Consider the following 7,824-nt stretch of genomic DNA (forward strand, 5'->3'; position numbering starts at 1 on the left):
TTCCTTGGCGAGGGTGGAGGGATTTGGGGCCCGGTAAATGTCGCTGAACACCTGTAATAATTTTTTGGTGCCCAAGTGGATGCCGTTGTGGGCATGGAGGTGGCGCAGGGTGTCACGTGCCGCATTGGGGGCCAAGAGGATATGCCCGGACGGGGTTAGGAGGTGGTTGCCCTGTCGGCATAGCTTAGGGAATAGGTGGGCAGGGATCCAGGGGGGCCGTTCCTTGTGGTGCCAGAGTTGTAGGAGGTCCGGGTCTGGTTGTACCGCATAGATGGGGAGGCAGGAGAGGGCATCTGCATTGGTGTGGAGCTTTCCAGGCCTGTATGAAATCTCGTACTGAAACTCCTCTAGGGTGTCGCGCCACCTGATGAGTTGGGCGTTATGGGAGTCCAAACTGGCGTAACCACTGGAGTGATTGGTGGTCGGTGATTATCGTGACTTGGGTCCCGGAAAGATAAGCCCTAAAATATTGGAGGGGCCAGATTATGCCGAGGCATTCTTGATTGGTGGCAGCATAATTCTTTTCAGCCGGATTCAGAGTGCGACTGGCGCAGGCAATGATGTGTTCTCTGCCGGCCTGTACCTGGGCTAGGACGGCGCCTATCGCGGTAAGGGACACATCGGTGTAGAGGCGAAAAGGGAGGGCATAGTTGGGGAAGGCTACAATGGGGGCAGAGACGAGCTTGTCTTTTAGCTGTTGAAAAGCAGCTCGCCGGTCCTCGGTCCAGAGGAAAGGTTCCCCTTTTCGTGTCAAATCGTGAAGAGGCTTGGCAATCTGCGCGAATCCCTTCACAAAGAGACGGTAATAGGATGTGAGTCCCAGGAAGGCGTGGACGCCATGGACATCCTGCGGCGGCGGTATGTCCGCTATGGCATGGAGCTTGTCGGGATCTGGGGAAATTCATGCTTGGGAAATAGTATGTCCCAGGAACGAGACGGTTTTAGCGGCTAGGACACATTTAGAAGGATGTAGCTTGAGGCCTGCCTGGCGAATTCTGGTGAAAACTCGACGGAGGTGCTGCAAGTGGTTTGGCCAGGTCTGGCTAAAAACAATGACGTCGTCAAGATAAGCTAAACATATTTCCCAAGTGAGGCCGCTCAAGACAGATTCCATTAGTATGGAGAAATTGGCAGGGGCGTTGCAGAGGCCGAATGGCAGAACATTAAATTCGTAATGTTTGCCATTACTGGTGGAAAAGGCCGTCTTGCCTCGATGGTCCGGATGGACAGGGACCTGCCAGTATCCAGACTGGAGGTCGAGGGTAGAAAACCAAGACACCCCATAGAGGGAGTCTAGGGAATCGTCAATGCGGGGGAGGGGGGTGGCATCTTTAATGGTGACGTCGTTCACATGGCGGTAGTCGATGCAAAATCACATCGTGCTGTCTTTCATTTTTACTAGAACAACGGGGGAGGACCATGGGCTGGTGGAGGGGGAAATAACACCTGCCTCTACCATTTCGCACACCTGGCAGTCCTCCTCTTCTCTCTGTCGGGGGTTCTTTCATTGGGATGGTTGTCGTATAGGCGGGCCTGTCGTATGAATTTCGTGCGACAGGTACGTGGTATGCCCTATATCTGACGGTCCTGTCGCAAACAAATCCTGGAAATCCAGGAGGAGATGGCGTAGGGTGTCTGACTGCTGGTTGGAAAGATGGTCAGGGATGGGGGGTAGAGGGGTGGGGAGGTGGGAGGAGGATGGGGCACAGGGCTCGGCTTCCTCCATCTCTCCGATGATAAGCCCCTTGGGGAGGGTGAGAGGTTATAGGGCGAGATTGGCGATGCGGATGGCGGCGTGGTGGGATGGGAGGAAGGTGGGGGACACAAGGCAGGCAGAAAGGGGTCCGGAGGGGAGGAGGGGGGAGAACAAAATGAATGGACCTGAGGGCCTGTTAAGGGGCACCCAAGCCTCATGGTGGGAGGGGATGGTAACAGCGGCGGAGACGGTGGCGGGGAAAGAGGGAGCAGGAGTGGGGTGGAAAGGCACGGGAGGGGGAGGAGAGGGAGGTGGAGAAAGGGGGGGAAGGGGGGCACTAGGGGGAGGAAGGGGGCGAATCCTCCGGCCGGGGCCGCGGCGTGCATGTGCAAACAGCTGGGGTGGAACGGGGTGCGGGGCGGAACTGAAGTTGTCAGTGGCGACAGCCGATTGTGGGTCCGAGTTTTTGGAGCAAGTCCAGCCCTAAATACCCGTCATAACTCCGGCAGGAGGAATAAAAAATGATGAATGGGTGTTGGGTGGACACCGGCTGGTGGGTGTCGACCCGTAGGGCCCGAGTTTCCCCACAGATGGGCAGGGGGCCATCCCCCGCGTCCACAAGATGAGTGGTAGTAGGGCAGAGTGGGCCAAACCGTGATTTTTAGCGGGAGAAATAGTGGCTGTAAAGGCAGGACCTGGCCGCTCCCGTATCAACTAGCAGTCTGGCCTTCACGCCGTTTATTTTCATCTTGTGGTATACTGGGGGGCGATACTTAGGGGTAATGGCCCCCGCCACCGTGGGTTGGTGCAGGGGCGGGCCTAAAAATCCAGCTGGCTAGGGCTTTCATTCTCCTGTTCCTGCTCCAGTTCTCCTGAATGGGGCTCGTCCACAGGCGTCAGCTCGTCCTCTGGGTCCTCGCCTTCTAAGGCGGACACTTTACTCTAACCCGCGGCTGTGATTCTGCGGCGAGCAGCTTTAAGCTGGTCCCGTAAGTCATGAAGGGGGCAGCGGGAGTTGCAGGCTGTGAATTCCCACGGGTTCGGGTTTTCTCGTGGGGCGGGGCGCCGACGGGAGGGGTGTGCCCTGGGCGGGCTAGGCGCCGGGGTCGGGCTGGTGTGAGGCAGAGGTGGACGTGGTGTGGCTGGGGAAGCCGGGGGTCGGGTGGGGAACTTCTTAACAACATTGATTTGCTGTGGAGAAGGGCAGGCTGTCAGGAGGCGCTGTATTAGCTGTATATCTCTATCCATGTCTCCTGTTGGGTCATGGATAGTGAAGTGTTGGTTAACAACACTTGGGAGCACTCTGAGCAGAGTGTTAAATGTATGCTGATCCCGGGTTTCCTCATCTGCCTCCGGGTAGGCAGCAATAACCAGGCGTCTTGCCTGTATCAGGGTATTATCTAAATCCCCGTCGAATGAAAAACTATCCAATTGGGATAGAGCCACTACTTTCCCTAATGATGGGGTGATGGCTTGTACAGTGAACTTTGTAAAGTTCTGCCAGGTGAGTTCTGGGACGATTTTCGGTGCTGTGTTCGCCGCAGCTTTACCCAACAGTGGTAGTGTGACTGCAATTTTTTGTTGGTCATTTTCAAAGCCAATATCCAGTAAGGGTTTAATTATTGCCAGATATGTGTGTATATCATACTGGTCAGGGTCAAATTTGGGTAACTGAACTTGCGGTTTAATTGCCATTTTGCCAAATATTCCTGATTACCTCGCTTTTACGCCCGGGTCTAGAACCACCGCTGGCCACCAGTGTAATGCTAGGTGGAAATAGGCTCGACTTCTCATTCCTACTACACCTAACGTGGAGCGGGGTCCTCTTTCGAGACCTGAGCTTAGTGCAATAAAGAGAGGCAGGACACAAAAACTCTAGGCAATAACCTTTACACGTATATTACCACAATCAGACACAGGACAAATCAGCAGATATTACAGCATAATACATAGCAATATACAACCTTATCTAGGACATGGGTATCTCGCAGGATACTTACTTATCTGACGTTAATGACAACACAATCAATCCTAGTGTATTCAGGGTACAGTGAATATAGGCGCACGGGAGGCGCAGGGGGGGGGGGTGAGTCTCACAAGGGGGGGAAAAGGGAAGGGTGCGGGGAGTGACTTGTGACGGCTAGGGGGGAGTTATGGTAATACTGGAGAGAGGCAAATATTAACAATGAGGACTACACGTTTCCCACTGGCAAAGGGACTTTGGTAATTGATTTTATTCTTGATTTACACTTACTCTAGATACTGGGACGAGAGAGTGGCGTACAAGATTTACGGGCAGCGTGAGTGGGGGAATATCACTAATACTCTCTCGTAATATTTCTTTAGAGCTCACAGTAGTAGGGCAATGTCACTATGGAGGAATCTCCAGGCGGCACAGGTTTACTAATCGTATATAAGGGACGTCACTCATAAATATAGTTCATCAGATCTTGTTCCACACACTCGTCCTTTATTCTCTCACTGTGATCTTACTTGCCCCGATATTCGCTATATTAAGTCACTGCACAATACTATACTAGGGGAAATCACACTTAACCTAAATCACTCGCACTGTAACATCACACGTATTCATCGTGGGGATAGGCGGGAACATGCCGTCGGCAATCCTGCAGGGCTAGGGGCACCGCCAAGGGGAGGCGTACCAAGAGGGCACGGGACAACTCGTAAGGGCGTCCTCTCGCGTCCTGGGCTACCCGTGGCTCCCGGGCTGAGCTCAGGAGTGTGGCCCTCGGGACTGGGGCCGAATAGCTCCAGGAACCTCTGTTGTAAGTCTCGGCCGGAAGTGGGAGCCTTACGTCGTCGTAGGGGCGTATGGAGATCGTGCCCGGGTGTCCTGGGGAGAATCGAGAGAGACTGCGGACTGTGGTCTCCAGCGTCTAGGGGCGCCGACAGAGGAGGGCTGCAGCATCGACTTACACTGGGGCCCGTCAGGTGCGTCTGCTCTAGAGCCAGACGTAGGGAGCGGAGGCCAGGGGAGGCTGTGAGGCCTGTCTGGGCCACTCTGGGATGGGAGGCCTGGGCTCTTGTCTCCTGCCGGAGTGACGTCTCGCTCCTTGCCTCCTTCTGTGCACCCTCGGAGCGACAATAGGTCATCTCACGAGGAGGGGAGCGACAATAGGCCGTCTCTACCGAAACACTTTCGGAGTGACAATAGGCCATCTCACGAGGAGGGGAGCGACAATAGGCCGTCTCTACCGGAACACTTTCGGAGCGACAATAGGCCATCTCACGAGGAGAGGAGCGACAATAGGGCGTCTCACGAGGAGAGGAGCGACAATAGGCCGTCTCTACCGAAACACTTTCGGAGCGACAATAGGCCGTCTCACAAGGGCGGGAGCGACAATAGGCCATCTCTACCGGAGCACTTTCGGAGCGACAATAGGCCGTCTCACGAGGAGGGGCGCCGTCTGGAGTGTCTATAACAACTCCACCCCTAGCTGGTTCAACAATCCCACTCCGTGAAGGTAGTGTCCTTCTCCTACGACGGCGATGGCGTGGTGGCTGCGTGACATAGGGGCGCATGGCCCGGGCTGACATATGTCGCTGTTGCCGGGAGTTGTTCCGACTGGTGGCGGCTACCCCGTGGGGTCCGTGTGGGGGTGTCGGCACATTCCCGGGCATACTGGGCTGTATCTTGCTTGCCCCGTTGTCGGGGGCACTGTTCTGTAAGTCACGCATTTTAAGCCAAAAATCACTTGAATTGTATATCCATTGGAGTCTGCACATCCGAAAATAATAGAATAAATTCCCTGTTATGCTAGGTGTTTTTAGGCCGGCTTCCCGTCCTAGCAACACCTAGAGGATAGCTGGGTTCCCTTTCTAGACCGGAAAAAAGACACGGTGTGAGAGGAACAGGGCATAAAAACACAGGGCAACAACTTTACATGTATATTACCAAATTATTAATACCGGACAGCTAGATGTTCCACAAGACTCTATACAAAGGCAAAGCTCATACTAGCAGAGATGTTGTTGGTATCACACAGGATACCGGCCGTCTCGAGAATAAGCAGACAGACATTGCACTTGAGTGAAGTTGGGAGTACACTTAATTATTGGGCTGCATATACTTTGTAATGGTCATACACATGTTCCATGTTCACTGAGTGGAGCAGGATAGCATTGTATTATTACTGTCTCGGCTTACATTTGGTGGAGTTGGAATAGTTAACTTCTGCCACTATGCTCCAATTGTTACTTTTACTTTCACCTCACGGACATGGAAGTCACAGTCACGGCAGGGGTGTGGGGCAAGGAAGTGGCCACTCGACGGCATGCAGGTGTCAGCCCAGGGTCGGCTGAGTCCCCTCAGATGCCTTCTCGTCTAGGAGACATGGGACTACCCGTAGGGGCGTCGTCCTTCGGAGTGGGCTTCATTTGGGTGTGGTGAAGGGCCCCACACTAGAGGGGCTGGGTATAGGGGTTCAGTCCTCGGGAGTAAGGCTGAAAAGCTCTTGGAGGCACTCCTGCAGGCGACTGGTGCGGAGAGGGCATTGTTCCTCTTCAGGACTGGAGAGGTCGCACCCCAGGGTACTAGGGGTGGCTTGAAGAGCCCGTCTGCTGCGGGCTCACTCTCACTGCTGCGCCGTCAGGGTATGGCTGTGGCGTTGCTGGCAACAGGAGTCCAACAGTTGCTGGTTTCCCACTGGTGCTGGCTGGATGGAGTGCAGCCCCGGGGTCAATACAGGTCCTCTTCAGCAGTCCGTGAATGGGAGGTCCTCCTCCTGGAGGCTGTCTCAGGCTGGAGAGATAGGGGTGGCACCTGCTTTACCACCAATAGGGCAGCTCGAGCAGGGTTCTCCCTCTGGTTGTGGAGTCACAGGGGGCGAGGGACTTTTAGGGCGTCCTTCCCTGGCGTGGCTACCAGCTGTCGCCGAGGTCCCTTGGGCAACGGGAGGAGGGCGGCTACCGGCTGTCCCTTTCCCGTTGGTACAGCAACCAGTCGTTATCGAGGCCCGACTCCCTGATGGGACTGCAGACGAAGAGTGACTGCAGGTGCGGCTACAGGCCATTGCTGATGTCCCATATGAGGGGTGACGTGTAGGCGAGAGGCGGCTTCAAGCCCTCACCAGTGTCGTGCCCCTCGAGGCAACTGCATAAGGAGAGAGGGTGTGCCATTCTCTTCCCACGTGTGGAAATCGGCCGTCACGGGTTCTGCAGGAGGGGTGGACAGCACTGCGAGCGGCTATAGGCCAACTCTTAGATGCGCATCTATTAGCCATCGCAATTGCAAGACTGCAGGCCGCCTCTGGCGCACGGCTACCGGCCGTTGTTAAGGCATGGCTACAGGCTGCTGCTTGAGCACAGCTACAGACCGTTGCTTGTGCACAGCTATAGGCCACTGCTTGTGCATGGCTACAGGCCGTTGCTTGTGCACGGCTATGGGCCGCTGCTTGTGCACGGCTATGAGCCGCTGCTTGTGCACGGCTATGGGCCGCTGCTTGTGCACGGCTATGGGCCGCTGCTTGTGCACGGCTATGGGCCGCTGCTTGTGCACGGCTACAGGCCGTTGCTGGAGTGCTGTCTGGAGCTGGTTTATTAGCTCCACCCCAATCCTGGCGAGGGTTGGATTGGTTGAAGAGTAACGCACCCGGACTGAGATGTTTGCGCTGGGTACACTCCGTGGAATAGGGGCGCACTGCCATATCACATGGACATCGCACATGCCCTACCTAACCCTCCATTGTCTCCTCCTGAGGGTGTCGTGATGCCCTCTGTTGTCACGGCTGCTATTTCACCACTGACTTGGTGGGAAAAGTCATGTCCCCGCGACTGGATGTAGTAGGTCTTGGTGATGCCAGTGTTGTGGGTTGGGGTCAGATGTTGGAGGAGGGTGGTCCACTGTGTGGTTGCTTGGTTTTTGGCATGGTGAGGGTCACAGGTTAGGTAGAGATTGGAGGCTTGGGAAGAGGTGAGAGGGTCTGGAGAAGATGATGAGGCCCACGGATTCGGCACTTCCTGCTGCAGGTAGGTGCCCAAGGTGGCGTGCCTGATTCTCATGGCGGTCAGTGGTTGTTCCTCTGGTGATGTCAGCTGAATGCTGGCGAGGGTGGCGGTTTTAGGCTGGGGAGTAACGCAGGTGTTTTCCCCGGGGATTGGGGTGGATA

The sequence above is a fragment of the Coenobita brevimanus genome, chromosome 103 (genome assembly GCF_032717465.1).
Source record: "Coenobita brevimanus isolate Jiangsu-jjx chromosome 103, ASM3271746v2, whole genome shotgun sequence".
NCBI classification, from domain to species: Eukaryota; Metazoa; Arthropoda; class Malacostraca; order Decapoda; family Coenobitidae; genus Coenobita; species Coenobita brevimanus.